The 16,917-nt window shown below is 37.1% G+C and overlaps 1 long non-coding RNA gene and 1 pseudogene across 1 annotated transcript; one reads left to right on the top strand and one right to left on the bottom strand.

The window, feature by feature from the left end:
• The first annotated feature begins 10 nt into the window (after window positions 1–10).
• LOC120194662 lies at window positions 11–3,341 on the top strand. Its single transcript, XR_005522994.1, has 5 exons — window positions 11–171; window positions 298–359; window positions 788–843; window positions 944–1,325; window positions 3,063–3,341. It is a non-coding gene; the product is annotated as an uncharacterized LOC120194662 (long non-coding RNA).
• Window positions 3,342–5,976: 2,635 nt separating this feature from the next.
• LOC120194677 lies at window positions 5,977–8,654 on the bottom strand (annotated as a pseudogene).
• Window positions 8,655–16,917: the final 8,263 nt, after the last annotated feature.

The following is a 16,917-nucleotide window of genomic DNA, read 5'->3' as shown; positions in this document are numbered from 1 at the left end:
TGGTTTCGTGTTGAGCTCCAATTCAGGTAGTAGACCCTTAGAAGGTTTCTTGCTGCCTTCCTTCTATAAATTTTAATTTTTCTCATAAATTTCTTAGCTTGAAATCGATCCTTTAATCAAGTGTTTCTTAATTGAAACCCTAATTTCTCAAAGCCTCTCCTTTCTTGTCCGGTATTCATTTTTCTTCTAATGTTTTTTTGGACAGATTTTATTATGATATGTTCTCTCTTTTTATTCTCTCCAATTTAGAAAAAAAAAATTATTTTCAGTTGATATTTAAATGTTTGAAATTCGCAGTAGCTAATCAGAGACCGAGTCATGCATGGCGAAAAGTTCCTTCAAGCTTGAGCATCCATTGGGTTAGCTTCGATGATCCCCTTTTTTTTTCCTGGTCTCTTTGTCTCTTCATTTTTCGTATAAGAACTTTTGTTGAAAATTGTGTTTGGTTGAATTTTTGTTGTGTTAAAAATCAATTTGGGCGTTTTGTGTTTTTCTTTTTGGGGGATTAAATATCCGATCCGTTTCTTCATTGTTTAGACTTAATTTGTTTATTAAACCATGGTTCAATTGAGATCACCTCTTTGTTAAATCAATAATATATTACATCGTCTCAACATACCTTAAAGGGTACTCTATTGAAAAGAGCAAGACATGCAAGTTGTCTGTGATCCATTTCCATATTCTGCTGTGTCTTCTTGTTTTGCATTTCTATGTTGCAGTTTCTGTCATTGCTTGTAATGCTATTTGATTGCAAAATGTTGTTGCTTTTAAAATTCCTAATTTTCAGAAAAGAGGCAGGATGAAGTTGCTCGAATAAGGGCCAAATATCCTGACAGAATTCCCGTAAGAATATTTAAGTTATACCATCCTCCTTTCTTTTGAACATTCTTTTATCCTGCATTGTTCTTCTAAAATTCATCTTTGCTTATGGGCAACCATGCAGATTATTGTTGAGAAGGCTGGAAAGAGTGACGTTCCTGATATTGATAAAAAAGAAGTTAGTTGCATTTTCCCTGTTTAAAGTTGTCTTCGTAGATTTTTGTTCTCCGGAAGCTATTATTCTAAAGTGAATTGATTTATATTGAACATGGAAACATCAATGCTTCACCATTCGAGTTATTCGATCTATTACTTGCCAAGCTTGCCCTGGTAATCTGTTTATGTCCTTTTTCTTAAAATTCTTTTTTATTGTGGCTTTAGGTATCTCGTTCCTGCTGATTTGACTGTCGGACAATTTGTTTATGTTGTCCGTAAAAGGATTAAGCTTAAGCTTAGTGCCGAAAAAGCTATATTTGTCTTTGTGAACAACACCCTCCCTCCTACTGGTGAGGGATGATATATTATCTTTAAGTGTTATTAACCTTTCACAGTCTGCCTGAAGACGTCAAAGAGAGAGAGCTACAGAATCTACTTAGATGGCTTCCAGGTTATGAAGATTCGCAATTAAACTTCAAGGGAGAAAAGCCTAAGGGTTTCGCTCTCTTCTCAAATGCAAAATTTGCAGTTGCTACCAAGGATGCCCTTCAGAAAATGGTTTTTGATTTTAAGTTGAAGTCCCTTTTGCATATTGAGATGGAAAGGAAGAATCTTGTTGTTAAAAGAGGATTAGTTACCGATTCTGATGCTTTTGACAAGAATGGACGTTTTCCTGTTCCTCCAGTACTGCCATTTCCAAATCCAGCTTCTCTAAGATCTCTTAGAACTCATGTGCCTGTTAAAACTGGGTGTTGCGTTAAAAAGTCTACAGTAGATGGTGTCCACGAGAGAATCGGAGAGTCCACCACAAAGGGGTGCAGTAATGATAAGTCTGGATGTTACACGTTATTTATTGAGAATTTACCAGAGAAGATCTATTGGAAGAGGTTTGAATCTTTATTTTGCTCTCACGGTCGGGTACTTGATGCTTTTATTCCAAATAAAAGAAATTCAAAAGTAGTTCACTTTGGTTTCATTCGCTTCGCATCAATCGAAGAAGCAAGGAGAGCGATCTCAAAAATGAATGGCTATCATATCGACGGCAGCAAAATTGGTGTTTCTTTCGCTAAATTTAAACCTCGACATTCCTATTGGAGAAAGTCCTCGACAAGTGTTCTTCATAAGTCCGAGATGGAAGATGATTCGAGGAAGAATCATTATAAAGCTGAAGGCGTTATAGATGAAGAAAAACTTCAGGTGTTGAGCAATTGTCTAGTGGGGTAGTGCAAAGAATTTATCAAAATCGGTCATCTTGCTAGACAAATGCATGCAAAGGGCCTCACTGGCTTCTCCTTAAGGAGAGCTGCTGGTAATGCGGCATTAATGATTTTCGAAGACTCTGCTTTATTGAGAAGTGTGAAGAACGATAAATCAAAGACTCTCGCAGAGTGGTTCTCCATAGTCAAAGCTTGGTTAGAGAGTTTGGTAATGGAGTGTCGCCGAGTATAGTTAGTTTTCGAGGGTGTTCCGTTTCACGTATGGAATTGGGATACTTTCAAGAACATTGCTGATTGTTGGGGTCAGTTACTAGCAATCGATGAAAGCTGTAAGCCACCATCATCCTTTGATCGGGCAAAAATTCAAGTCCTCGCAAAGGCTGGTGCGAGAATTGATGCGACGTTGGAATTGAAGGTTGGTGACAACTCCTTCAAGATCATGGTGCATGAGATAGAGCCTTCATTCAAGCCAAACTCTTGGACTCCTGAAGAAGACGAATCTCATTAGATCTCGTCTCTCTAATTGTGTTTTGATTTAGTTTATATGGTTGCAGGTGTTGCGTCTCTTTTGTATTATGTTCTGTTGCGTTGTTTTAATTCTATTGCTGGAGGTGTATTTAGAAATAAAGTGATTCGATTGTGACTTTGGATGAGGTTTTATGAGCTTAAGGTGTTTGTTGTAATGGTGAATGACATCATAAGAGAGGATATTCCGTGTTATCTTTTGTATTGGGTATTATTATTAATAAACTTTGAGGTACTATTTTCTTCCTTCCAATGTTCGTTAACATACTTCTTAGTATGTGAACGAATACGAAGGGAGTTTTTAATGAGACCTCCAACTTCTATAAAAAAAAAATTTGGTTACAGCTGCCTTGATGTCTGCAATTTATGAGGAAAACAAGGATGAAGATGGTTTTCTTTATATGACTTACAGTGGAGAGAACACATTTGGTTCCTCTTGAAGCATAATGTTTTCAATCTATTTGAATAGCTAAGAAGGTGTAAATTCTCAGTGGTACCCCACCCAATTAGGCTAATGCTTTGTTCTTGACAATGACAGTTCTATAACTGTCTGAATTTCCTACTTTTTATTTTCTATAGTTTGAATCTCAGAATCCGACTTTATCAGTGATTTCCAGTTGTAAATTTACATTTGTTTCAAGTATTATTCATGAATTCTTATGAAAGTTCTTAAATGTTAGGAGGCAAATAAATTGTTTGATATGATTCTTTCATCTCCAATGAACGTTATCCGGTCATTTTCCCTACCCAATAATCACCATCTTTTATGCTTTAACGTTGCCATTCGATTGGAGAATACAAGTCCCTCAAATGAATTTGAGGAATACATCAAAATTCAAAGCCTTGGCAAGTACATATCTGTTCTAGTGGATTTTTTTAAGTTTCATTTGGAGGAACTCTTTTTCTGGTATTTACTCTTTACCCATGTTATGCCCTTGGATACCCCAAGCTTGAAGTTGGCTCCCTTCAAAGCCGCTGTTTTAAAGCCACCTTTCCCTTTGGGCTTCTTGGTGTCGTTCTCTTTCTTAGCTGTGGCGTCCTCTTCTTCCATGGCACCAATTCCTCCAGCACCCCATTGATCAGCCCAGCTTGGTGCCTTGCTCGCCATAGATCCTTGTTATCCTTTGAAGTCATAGCAAAAACAAGTTTGTGAAACCAATACCCAATGGTCATAACCTTGTTTTAATTCCAACAAAGCAGAAGAAAAATATGAAACCACTGCCAGCCAAATCTATGATTGAAACATAGATCCTTTGTTGGAGGACCATGAAATCGTGACTTCGAGAGGTTCTTTATCTTTTCGTGTATATCAAGCTTATCCTATATCATTTATGCTATCATACTTTGATACGAAAAAATAATAAGTGCTTAAGAACAGTGTATATAAATGGGATAAAAAACAAGCAATTGCAGAGGTAGGTTATCCTCCCTATGGAAGCTAAGAAGGATCTATGATGTAGAAGAAATGAGATTTAGTTCGAGTACTTGTTATGCATAGCGTAAATGATAAAGAGCAAAAAAGTAAAACGGAGAGAAGGGTATGAAGGAGATTAGTACGCACCTGGTGATGATTAACAATGGTTGCTGTGGCCGAGAACAAATGATAACAGCAGCAGATGAACAATAATGGGATTTCTCTGCTCAAGAACCTTTAAAAACGTAAGAGAGAAAGGACCACTGAGGGATGGCTTTGTTCCCTTTATTTTTTGAAAGGACTTGCCAACTCACTTGTTCCCATCGTCTGAAGCAAACTCCTTACAGCATCTTCATTCCTGTTTCTTCTTTGAGAGGTGATATTTAAATCTTAACATTTGTATCCCCTTCTATTAATTATTTGAAGCCAATGTTTTATGTTCATTATTTTACCCAAGAATGGCATCTAAAAAGAGTATGTAGGCAATGAAGTATTGGGACGGTGCTTTTCTTTTTTTCCGGCCATTTTCTCCTTACTAGAAAATTCCAATCTCTATTTGACCTCCCTTTTATATATTTGTTAAGATATTTTCTTAGTTATGTCATTAATCAAAACTTATAATAATCATAATATATTATAATTTTAGGATGATGATGTTATTTGATATTGAAATTTTGTATTTTTATTTTTAATAAGATTCTTAAAGTATCTCAAGTGAAAAAAAACATGGTCTGTAAAGCGTGTTAACTTACCTCAAAACATTATAGTTATTGTGTGCAGAATCAAATGAAAGGTATAAAGATTTGAAGGAATAAACCAGAGATATTACAGAATTTGGAGGATTGAGGTTCGTCCATTCCTCTAAATTTCCAAATCGTTCAATTGAATCCATCACAACAGTGGATGCTCGAGATAAGTTGTGGACTGTAATTTTCTTATTAGAGGCATTTTGTTGATCCTCTCAAAAGTTGAAAAATATATATCTTTTGATTTTGATTAAAAAAATCCGATCAAATGTTTTTTTTAACAATATTAATCGTTAATCATGATACAATGATTACAAGTTGCTTGATACCCACGGCTTAAAAAGGAAAAAGCAAAGGAAGAAGCTCCCTTCTAAACATCACCACAATGGAACACCGTAATTGTTTTTCAATAACAATAGAAATTAGCAGTTGTTTGACACCGGATGAAACATTTCAAGATTGGTACAGGGCCATTTTCAAGAGTAGAAAATAGTTGGGTAAAGTATCCCGCTAGTTTGGCAGCTAACTTCATTTATCTGCCCTGCCCAGCTAAGTGCTCTATGACTTTGTTACATCTAATTGCCATGAATTGCTGGCTTTATTAAATCCTGCTCCTCTAGTTGCCGATGGAAATCATACATAAAGCGAGGCGTGGCACTGCCACAAATATATTCAAGGTACATATAGTACACTGGAATTCTGCATCTACCTTATAGTTGTGTTTACCTATCTTACAGTACTTTAAAATAGTTCTTTGCTAAAGGTTTATCGACAGGGAAAAGGTTAAACTTGGATCAGAATTAGTAAGAGAAAGGGTTCAGTTGGTTTTCTTGAAGATAAATAAACATCAAAATCTGATTTATTTCTTTATCATCCAAGCAAAACTAAATTTGCTTGTGAAATCATTTTCAAAGCATGCTCTTAGGTTACTTGTTATATAAGATATGCTCATTATTACCATTATACAAAGATGATCATTAAAAATATGGAGATCAAAGGTTAGGATTATAGCAAAATAAACACAAGTTCTGAACAAATCCAGTCCAAAGCGGATGCCAAATATCTCGAACGATAATTTTTCCAAATGTATCATTTTATCTTACTTTGATTTCTTCAATTGACTAGGCTTGTCATCAACGGTTGTCCAAGTATAACCACTAGGAATACCAAAAGGATGTGCAAGGTGTGCCGCTGAAGAAGAATCACTTTGCTGCTGCTGATGTTTGCTCACCGACACCGATCAACTATTGCTTCACCTTAACCATGCAGTCGACGACCACGATGAAGACATTGACACAGATGATGGATTACGTTTATTATCTGATTTCAGGCCCTCCGCCGCTTGGGACAAAGGACCAGGACTTGAGAGCGGAGTGTAGACTTGATCAGTTGATTGGCAACAAATCTTGTGAAGGTAATCACCACCCTTACTGTTGGGACGACCGGAATTGCAAGCTGCCCCACGCCAAACAAATAATTCATCATATTTTAGCCAAAATGCTAAACCAATGAAAAGAAAGCTACTAAGATCCACCTTGTCCGAAAATCACTCAAGCCAAAGAGTGAAAAAAAATGTCCCTATTCTAAAACGGAGATTAGACGGTTAAACGGTTGAAGTTGAACTACACATATATACAGGTTCCGCCTGATCCATTGGACATCCGTGATACTGACACCTCATCATTCATGGTCACGTCTAAGGATGCACAAAGTCGGATTTAAATCCGATCCGGACCGGATAAAAATCGATCCGGTTTTTTCACCTAATCAAAAAATCGGATTTTAAAAAATCCGGTTCGGAGGGCCGGATGGTGTAACCGGTTTCGATTTGAAAAAAACCGATTTTTAATCCGGTAAAAAAACCGGTCGTCTAATTTTTTCCCAAACCGGTTATACTATCCGATTTTAAAATATCCGATCCGGTTAAAAAAATAGTTTTTCTCAAATCCAATTTTAGATATTTTTTTTACGTAAAATCAAATATTCAAATTTTTTTTATGCAGGCCACGTCCAAATGATCTAACCAGAAAAGGATTTTAAAAAAAGACCCACGAAGCAAGCCTTGTTGTCTGTGGAGAAAAAGAAACCTCGGAGATGTGGGTCTCTTATATAGGGGAATCACCGTTGGATCTGAAAAAGCACCGCTGAAGAAGTCCACGTCGGTGAATCCGACCAATGAGACAAGACAACCAAAGCAAAGCAAAAGCACCGCACAGAACTTAAAACACACTTTTGTTTCCTTTAGTCTTTAGAAATGGTGCTGCAGCAGAGGCCAGGCCGTTGCTTGCTTGCCTAGCGCATTAAAAGACACAAAAGAGACACCATCCTGGGGAAGAGAGAGAGAGAGAGATAGAGAGAGAGAGACATCCACGTGGACCCCGTATTTTGTAAAAACAAAAAATATATATTATACTTACTTTGACCGGAAATGTTCCCGGCGGGAATTTGGTGGTCAACAGCTCTCGCATCCTTCGAACACCTTTCACCTTGTTAGCCAAAATGTCAAGTAATGGTAATAACTCTTCTGTCTTTAATGGGAACTGTTCCGTTAACCAAACGGACGGTCGTAAACTTCACACATATTTTTTCTCCTTCGTTTGAGGAGGTGGCACTGGCGTTATCATCGAAAAATTCACCGATCTTCTGGGAGGCGGAGCTGAAGAAGGAAAACAACATCCACACTTTTACGACCAACTAAAATCCACTCTCTGTCTTCTCTGACAAAGTTACCGTGCCTTCTCCTATCAGGCATACCGAAATTTGGATTTTCACAAACCAGAAAACCGTCCTCGTTTTCGTCAAGCTCTAAAGGTAACATTTGTTCACTTCCCGCGTAACGTTTTCGGAACTTGCGACTTTTCTTGATCTGAAGCTGAAAATCGCATTATGTAGTTCGAAAACTTTAGCTTCTCATTCACCGACACTCTCTATTTTCTCTTGGCGTCTCCAGTTAGTTCTTCCTACGAGTTCCGCTCTGGTTATGTCTATCCCGGGTCGGTACACGCTTGTTTGGGAACAAAACCCCGTAATATCGGATTCGCACATCGGAACTCCGGCATTTTCGAATGCGTCGAAGATTTTACAGTCGTCATGGTTTAGTACTAGCAATGAACCGCAGGGGATGTTGTGATTATGATCGCCGTCGCCGAGAAATAGAAAGCTTTGATCAGCTCGTTGGATTTTTAAGCCGTCGAAGCCGGCCAATGACGTATCGGCTCGGAGGTTGCCGTCGCGTTTCCAGATCTTATAGGTATCTGAAGGTGCGATTTCCCGACGAACGGAATTACGGAGCTTTCAAAGTGGAATGAGATTTCCATGTAGAAGTCCCGCATTCGGCGTAGGACGGCAATTCCGCGAGGTAATCGGCTGCGCCATTTGCACCAGGGCAATGTCAGAGCTCTGGCGACAGAGAGCTCCCTGGAGTGGATTCCAAGCTGCAGCGTTCTGGAGCGACACGTCAGCGCCAGCAGCTGCGAGTGTTCGGGCTGCTACGGAGTCGTTTAAGAGGACTGCAAGGTGGAGAGGAATTTCACTGAAGGGGACGTCACGCCGGTCTATAACAGCGGAAATCTGGTCGGCTATGCGCTCTTGACTCAATGAGTCGCATTCGGAGTGGATGTGAGCAGGATTAGCTAGCTTTGGAAGAGTGGAAACCAGACGAGTCAAAGTAAAATTATCTCCCAAAACGACTGCGTAATGGATTGGGCTGTGCTTGTAGTCCTTTGGTTTGGTAGATGGAAACGGCGTCATCATGGACGCCGATGATGATCTGGACATTTGGCGTTCCAATCTTCTTCACTGCACCTATTGGTTTAGCAAAATTTATTTTTTCTGGAGCCTTTTTCTGAATTGAGTAAACGAAGAAAGTTGAAAATGTGCAAGGCAATGGCAAAATGGTGTCGGGATTGAGAGTAAACTTGGGTTTCTGTTAAGGGCAAAATGATTTTATGGGGGCAGCTTGCAAAGAGACGGAATAGGACCGATTACACGCAATCTAGGACCAACTTCCCTTGCTTTTTAATGATCGTGCAGTCGCAGTGCTAGATAGTTGGATAGACGGAGGGGTTAGATGGCCGCTGCCGTTGGAGAGAAGTAGGATTTATGTCAATAAAAGTAGTTTTGGAACAAATAATTACTATATATATTCTAACCCTCTATACTTTTATTATATTCAACATTTAGGTCTCTTATATTTATTTTTAGAAATTTAATATCTATATTTTTTATATTTAAAAATTCAAATCTAATGATTAAATCAATAAATTTAATAATATGAATATATGAACTTCAAATTTTTAGAATTGAAAAACAAAGTACTAAATTTTCAAAAATAGAAAATATGAAGATTAATTTTTAAATGTATAAGCCTTAAAATCATATATATAACCTGTATTTTTTATTTGAGGGAGACGCACAATAATTTCACATGGTGAAATATTGCTGTCACCATGCGGACATTTTCCGTTCTCCATTTTTTTTCATCTTTTTTCCCTATCAAGAAAGCTACTAATAAGTTTTCTCTTAATATATCTTACCTTTTTTTTATTTGATTTTTGGCCACACTAATTGTAATATTAATTGTCGAGATTATTATTTTTTTATTCTTTTTTCATATTATATATTTTTTTCTTGAGTTTTTTTCCCAAATTTTAATAAGAATCTTTGTTCTTGTGACACACTTTTCTCTGCTTTTGTGGCGTACTTTTTTTTACTCATGTGACGTATTCCTTATAGTTTTTGGTACTTTTTTGCATACTTTTTGTGGTCGTGTTGGTGCTCGCACAAAGACTGTAACACCCCAACCCGTACCCAATCCGAATACGAGTCTGATGTGTCATATTGACTTTTCAAACCTTGACACTTAAAGAAAAACCCCGGGGAATTTAAAACTTGGTTTAAAACAAAATACTTTAATTTACATAAAAGAGTCCACAAAATACAAACTCGATCAGAGTGCTCATAATTAACGACTTATTACATGCCAACACTCTATACACAACAAAATACATACTTTGTCGATTACTTCTGATATGATCTTCTAGTAATAATATTGTCCTTGCCACTTCTATTCTTGCTCTTCACGTTTCTTGGTACCTACGTGTAAATCATTTACACGCTAAGTCATAGACTTAGTGAGGCAATAAATAAACATGTAACAGTAGATCATGAAAATGCATTCTTACCATTTGATCATGATATTTCAATATGCATGGATATATTTCCTATGACATATATAATCAAGTCATGCACACATGAAACTTACCTTTTTGCATCACTTTCACTTTAATTTATATTTTAATTGCTGTTGTTGTTGCCCATGTATATTACTGAGAATAGAGGTATGTGAGTACATTGAGGTTGTGCACTAATGCTGTCACCACAGCTCGTATAAATTCCCTCATGGGCACCGAACATTGTTCAGTATTCGTCCCGAAGGACTACGTCCCGAAGGACTACAATACCCTCGACTATTGGCATGCCAACTATACCTATACTCTCGTATCATATACTATGGGCATTTATTATGAATATATTTCTCATCACTTGTTCTTTCTCTTCTGTCACATACCACATGTATGTGTAACCATATATTTCATATCATATCACATATTGCATATTCATATGTCATTTCATATATTCACATAGCTTATTTTCATTTCACATTGGTCATATCTCATAGCATATATCACATATGCATATAATCATGTATATCATATCATATATCTTATGTTTCATGCTCTTATGTTTATGCATATCATGTATTCATGTACATATAAGAATCACATATCAAATAACATTTTAGGAGTCACTTCTTACCATAGTAACTCCATCATTGGCTCATCGCAAGCCAATGTTCGTTCAATAATATAAGTACAAATAAAATTGCACTCACCTTAGCATTGCTTTGATTCAATTATAATCCTTTGATTATTCTGGAACTTGTTTAGGCTCAATATCTACATAAATATATCATTTCAAAACAACTATTAGAAGCCTAAACTTTAAACTTGATGTTAATAACTTAAATCGGTTTAATGAATCAAATTCCATTTTTTCATTTAGGGGGGGAATCGATACCCCCCAGGGGGAATCTGTTCTCGGGGAATCGATACCCCCAGGGGGGAATCTGTTCCCCTGCACATACTGGAATTTTCGTCCAAGAGGGGGAATCGATTCCCATTCATAGGGTATCGGTTCCCTCTACCCAGAACTTATATTTTAACCCCGAAAAGCATCAATTCTTCACTTAATTCTTCTATTTTAAACCCCTATCATGTCATTAAACTCAACTACCATTACTTAAACCAACTTATATCCATGAAAATCATCTATAACTTCAAAATCCTATCCTTCATATGTAATTCAAGAATCATACTCAAATTTCAATATGTTCTAAATACAATTCTAACACTTCATATTCCTTAATTAGCATGATGACAAGTCAAATTTAACTTCAAATTCAACTTATCAACTCTTTTCCATGATTTCATATAAAAACTCGTTTTCTTAAATCTTTTATAACTTCTTCATCTTTTGATTATAAGACAACTTAAGCTTAGTTATCATCTAATGATCAAAACCTAACCTTTAATTTAACAAATAACCAACAAATCAGAAAACCCTTACCTTTGCCTAGTTTCCACGGTTGGGAGAAGAAGGAAGGAAGAAGAAAGAGTTTTCAGATAACTCTTTCCCCCACCCCTACGTGATTCATTCATAATATTGGGAAAAAATATCTTTCATGCTAAATGACCATTTTGCCCTTTAATTCCTTTGATAATTACTAACAATCCTTCCAGATAAATCATTGAATTATCCAATTATTCTACTTTAATCACCAAATTCTGAAGTTTTATAATTTAGTCACTAACCTGTATTTTGGGGTGTTACAAATCTCTCCCCTTAAGAAAATTCGTCCTCGAATTTTTATTGTACAAAGAGATGGGGATATTGAATCTTCATGTTCTCTTCACGTTCCCACGTCGTTTCTTCCACCTTGTGATTTCTCCACAACATTTTGACTAATGGAATAATCTTGTTCCTTAATTGCTTGACTGCGTGAGCCAACACTTGAACAGGTTCTTCCTCATAAGTCAAATCTGATTGAACTTCGATATCTTCGGTAGTCACAAGATGAGATAGATCGGATCGATATTTCCTAAGTATGGAGACATGAAAGACGTTGTGGATTTCTCCATTTCAGGTGGCAATGCCAATTGATATGCCACTGGTCCTACTCTCTTAACGATTTCATATGATCCAATAAACCGATGACTCAAATTTCCTTTACGTCCAAATCTCAATACTTTCTTCTACGGAGACACTTTCAAGAACACTTTATCTCCGATTTGAAACTCAATTTCTTTCCTTTTTAAATCAGCATATGATTTCTGTCTATCAGCTGCAGCTTTCAGATTATTCTGAATGCCTTGGACTTTTTCTTCCATTTCCTGAATCAACTCAGGACCAATAACTTCTCGATCTTTAAGTTCATACCAATTCAAGGGTGTACGAAATCTTCTCCCATATAAAGCTTCATAGGGAGCCATTTTGATGCTTGACTGATAACTATTTTTGTATGCAAATTCAGCAAGTAGCAAATATTTTTCCCACGATCCTTTAAATTCAATAACACAAGCTCTTAACATATCCTCCAGAATTTGGATAGTTCGCTCAGATTGACCATCTGTCTGAGGATGAAACGCTGTGCTAAAATTCAGTCTTGTGCCCAATGATCCATGTAAAGACTTCCAAAATCGTGACGTGAATCTAGGATCCCGATCAGAAACTATAGAAACAGGTACACCATGTAACCGTATAATCTCTCATATTGAATAAAATAAGCTGACTTAGTCAACCTGTCTACAATCACCCATATTGAATCTCTTTTGTTCGGAGTTAAAGGCAACCCCGTCACAAAATCCATTGTTACATTCTCCCATTTCCATTGAGGAATTGAAATTGATTGTAACAGTCCCGACGGAACCTGATGCTCAGCCTTAACTTGCTGAAAAATCAAACATTTTGATACAAATTCCGTAATGTCTTTCTTCATTCCCAGCTACCAATATCGACTCTTGAGGTCCATATACATTTTGTTTCCTCCTGGATGCATCGTCAATGGACTACAGTGAGCTTCCATTAATAAATCATTCTTTAATTCATTAACATCTGGAATTACTAGCCTCCCTTGATAATATAAGTTCCCATTAGTTTTCATCTCATAATCTGTACATTCTCCATTCTTTATTTGCTGCAACTTCTTTGAACACTTTTCATCTTTAGCTTGCAATTATTTAATTCGATCTAACCATGATGGTTTGATAGTCAATTCCGCAAAAATTGCACCATCTCCACCTAATGATAGCTTAGCATCCATAGCTCGTAAGGTTACAAACGTCTTTCGGCTTAAGGCATCCGCTACCACATTTGCCTTTTAGGGATGGAAATCAATCACAACATCATAATCCTTGAGAAATTTCACCCATCATCTCTGTCTTAAATTTAACTTTTTCTGAGTCATCAAGTACTTTAAACTTTTGTGATCCGTATACAAGTAGCATTTTTCACCATACAAGTAGTGACGCTAGATCTTAAGAGCAAACACTACTACAGCCATCTCCAGATCGTGTGTCGGATAATTCTTCTCATGCGGTTTTAATTGTCTCGAAGCATAGGCCACCACATTGCTTTCTTGCATTAATACACATCCCAAGCCATTATGAGACGCATCACTATACACTACAAAGTCCTTGCCAGACTCAGGTTGGACTAACACTGGAGCTTCTATCAAAATCTTCTTTAACTTTTCAAAACTCTCTTGACATTCTTGAGTCCAAACAAATTTTACTTCCTTTTTCAACAGTTTAGTTAGGGGTAATGCTATGATCGAAAAGTTTTTAACGAACCTTCGATAATAACCAGCTAACCCCAGAAAACTTCGAACTTCTATCACATTCTTTGGAACTTCCCACTCCAGAATAGCTTTAATCTTTTGAGGATCCACTCGAACCCCTTCTGCAGAAATTACATGTCCAAGAAATGCCACTTCATTCAACCAGAATTCACATTTAGAGAATTTAGCATAAAGCTTCTTATCTCGTAAATTCTGCAAGACAATCCTCAAATGAGAACTATGCTCTTCCTTTGACTTTAAATATATTAAAATATCATCAATGAAAACCACTACGAACTGATCAAAATAGGGTTGAAAAATTATGTTCATTAAATCTATGAAAGCAGCTGGTGCATTCGTAACTCCAAACGGCATTACAATAAACTCATAGTGACCATATCTTGTTCTAAACGCCGTCTTTGGAACATCTTTCTCTTGAATCTTTAATTGATGATAACCCGAACGTAGATCAATTTTTGAGAACACTGAAGCTCCCTTTAAATGATCAAATAAATTGTCAATTTAGGGAAGTGGATACTTGTTCTTGATGGTCACTTTATTGAGTTGTCTGTAGTCAATGCAGAGACGCATTGAACAGTCATTCTTCTTAACAAATAAAACTGGAGCTCCCCAAGGTGATACACTTGGTCTAATAAAACCTTTGTCTAACAATTCTTTTTGGAGCCATCTTGTATGATGCCATTGCAATGGGCGCTGTTCCCGGCATTATCTCAATCTGAAATTCTACCTCTCTGTCCGGAGGTAAACCTGGCAATTCTGCAGGAAATACATCAGATAACTCTCTAACGATAGGAATTTCTTCAATATCTTTGTCTTTGGCTCTTTTATCCAACACACTAGCAATGAACCCTTGACATCCTTGTAACAGTAACTTCTTTGCCGTTATCACTGAGATCACATTTGCCAATGGATTCCACCTTTCACTAAACACCACGATTTTTATCTTTTCTGGACTTCTCAACGTTACTCTTTTCAGTCTACAGTCGACATTAGCATAATTAACGATATAACCAATCCATTCCAGTATCACTTCAAATTCTTCAAAAGGTAATTCCATCAAATTAGCAGGGAATTCAATTCCCTGAATTCGTATGGGACACCCTCGACTCTCCATATTTATCCGAGCACTGTGTCCTAACACATTGGTCACTATCACCTCATTGTTAGTAGCTTCTAATTGAATGTTCAATTCTCTCACTAACTTACTAGTAATGTATGAATATGTAGAACTCGTATCAATCAATATCATAACCCGTTTATCAAACAATAGAAAGGTACCTGTTATAATCTCAGGGTCATCCCGATCCTCATTGGTCCTGAGATTATACACTCGAGCAGTGGAACGTATCTCTTGTTGAGCAGAGGATTCTGACTGATTTCTTCCTCTGCCTCTACCTCTTCCCCTTTGGCCTGTAGAAATAGACCTCTCTGGCTGTTCAGATTCATCGACTACTCTAAGACAATCCCGAACAAAATGTCCGGTCTCCCCACATCTAAAGCAAGCTCCAGAAATCCTTCTACATATCCCAGAATGATTCTTTCCACAATGTTGGCATTGTCTGTCTTGACTCTGGTTAAATCTCCCAGCTCCAGATCCTGCTGATTGAGTTTGTCTGCCTCTCATCGGATTTGATCCTCTAGCTGATGATACCACTGACTCTGATCTAGCTTGTGGTCGAGAACCAGCATCTCTGCCTCTTTTTGACAGTGCAAAACTCAAAGAAGCACCCATTCTCTTGACTATTTGAGACTTTGAATTTTCAAATCTCTCATTATGAGCTCTTTCTAAACCTTTGGCACGATTGACTACCTCTTGAAACGAGAATAGATTCAATACAATCAACATATCCTTCAACCGAGGACGTAACCCCTCTACGAACCACTCACAAGCATCATTCTCAGTAGGAACAAGCTCGGCAGCAAAGCGACTCAACTTATTGAATTCACACTCGTACTCATATACAGTGTGATTTCATTGCTTCAGATTCATGAACTCTTGCTTCATTTGACGAAAAAATTGATCTCCGATGTACTTATGTTTGAATTCTTCTAAAAACAATGACCAAGTTACTTGTGCTTTAGTCATCCTTAATGTAACATTGGTCCACCAGATCCTTGTTTGTCCTCTCAACAAGGAAATTACTCCATCTAGCTTCTCAGCTTTGGAACAATAAAGTCCTGTAAGCATGACCTTCACGTCATTAAGCCAAAGGTCCGCAGTAACAGGACCTTCATCGAATTCCCCTCTAAACTCTGGAGCTCCTAATCCCTTCAACTCTTTCGCAACATTCATTTTTGGAGTGGAAGTAACAGGAGGTTGAAAACGCATCAATACTGCGTCTAAAGTTCTAAAGAATACATCTTGATCATTCACATGCACTCCAGAGGGTGTCTGTTCTTCACTCTGCCTGGGCAGCGCATGTGAATTACTGCTTTCAGCTGGTATATCATCTCCCACTTCATTTCTTGAACTACCTTGTCCGGACATCTATAAAAATACAATTATATAGTTCTATTAGCACAAAAGTATACTTAGTCTTCCATCAGATCAGAGGTTTTCACTATTTTGTTGCCATGTATACCTTATAAAACACTCAAGACTCTGATGTCATTAACTGTAACACCCCAACCCGTGCCCAAAACGAATACGAGTCTGAGGTTTCACATTGACTTTTCAAACCTTGACACTTAAAGAAAACCCTGGGGAATTTAAAACTTGGTTTAAAACAAAATACTTTAATTTACATAAAAGAGTCCACAAAATACAAACTCGATCAGAGTGCTCATAATTAACGACTTATTACATGCCAACACTCTATACACAACTAAATATATACTTTGTCGATTACTTTGATCTGATCTTCTAGTAATAATACTGTCCTTGCCACTTCCTTGCCACTTCAATAAATCACTTACACGCTAAGTCATAGACTTAGTGAGGCAATAAATAAACATGTAACAGTAGATTCATGAAAATACATTCTTACCATTTGATCATGATATTTCAATATGCATGGATATATTTCCTATGACATATATAATCAAGTCATGCACACATGAATCTTACCTTTTAGCATCACTTTCACTTTAATTTATATTTCAATTGCTGTTGTTGTTGCCCAT

The sequence above is a fragment of the Hibiscus syriacus genome, unplaced genomic scaffold, assembly GCF_006381635.1.
Source record: "Hibiscus syriacus cultivar Baekdansim isolate YM2019G1 unplaced genomic scaffold, ASM638163v2 tig00117000_pilon, whole genome shotgun sequence".
Classification (NCBI taxonomy): domain Eukaryota; kingdom Viridiplantae; phylum Streptophyta; class Magnoliopsida; order Malvales; family Malvaceae; genus Hibiscus; species Hibiscus syriacus.
Note: the sequence above shows the minus strand (reverse complement) of the source record. Positions and strands in the feature narration are given on the sequence as shown.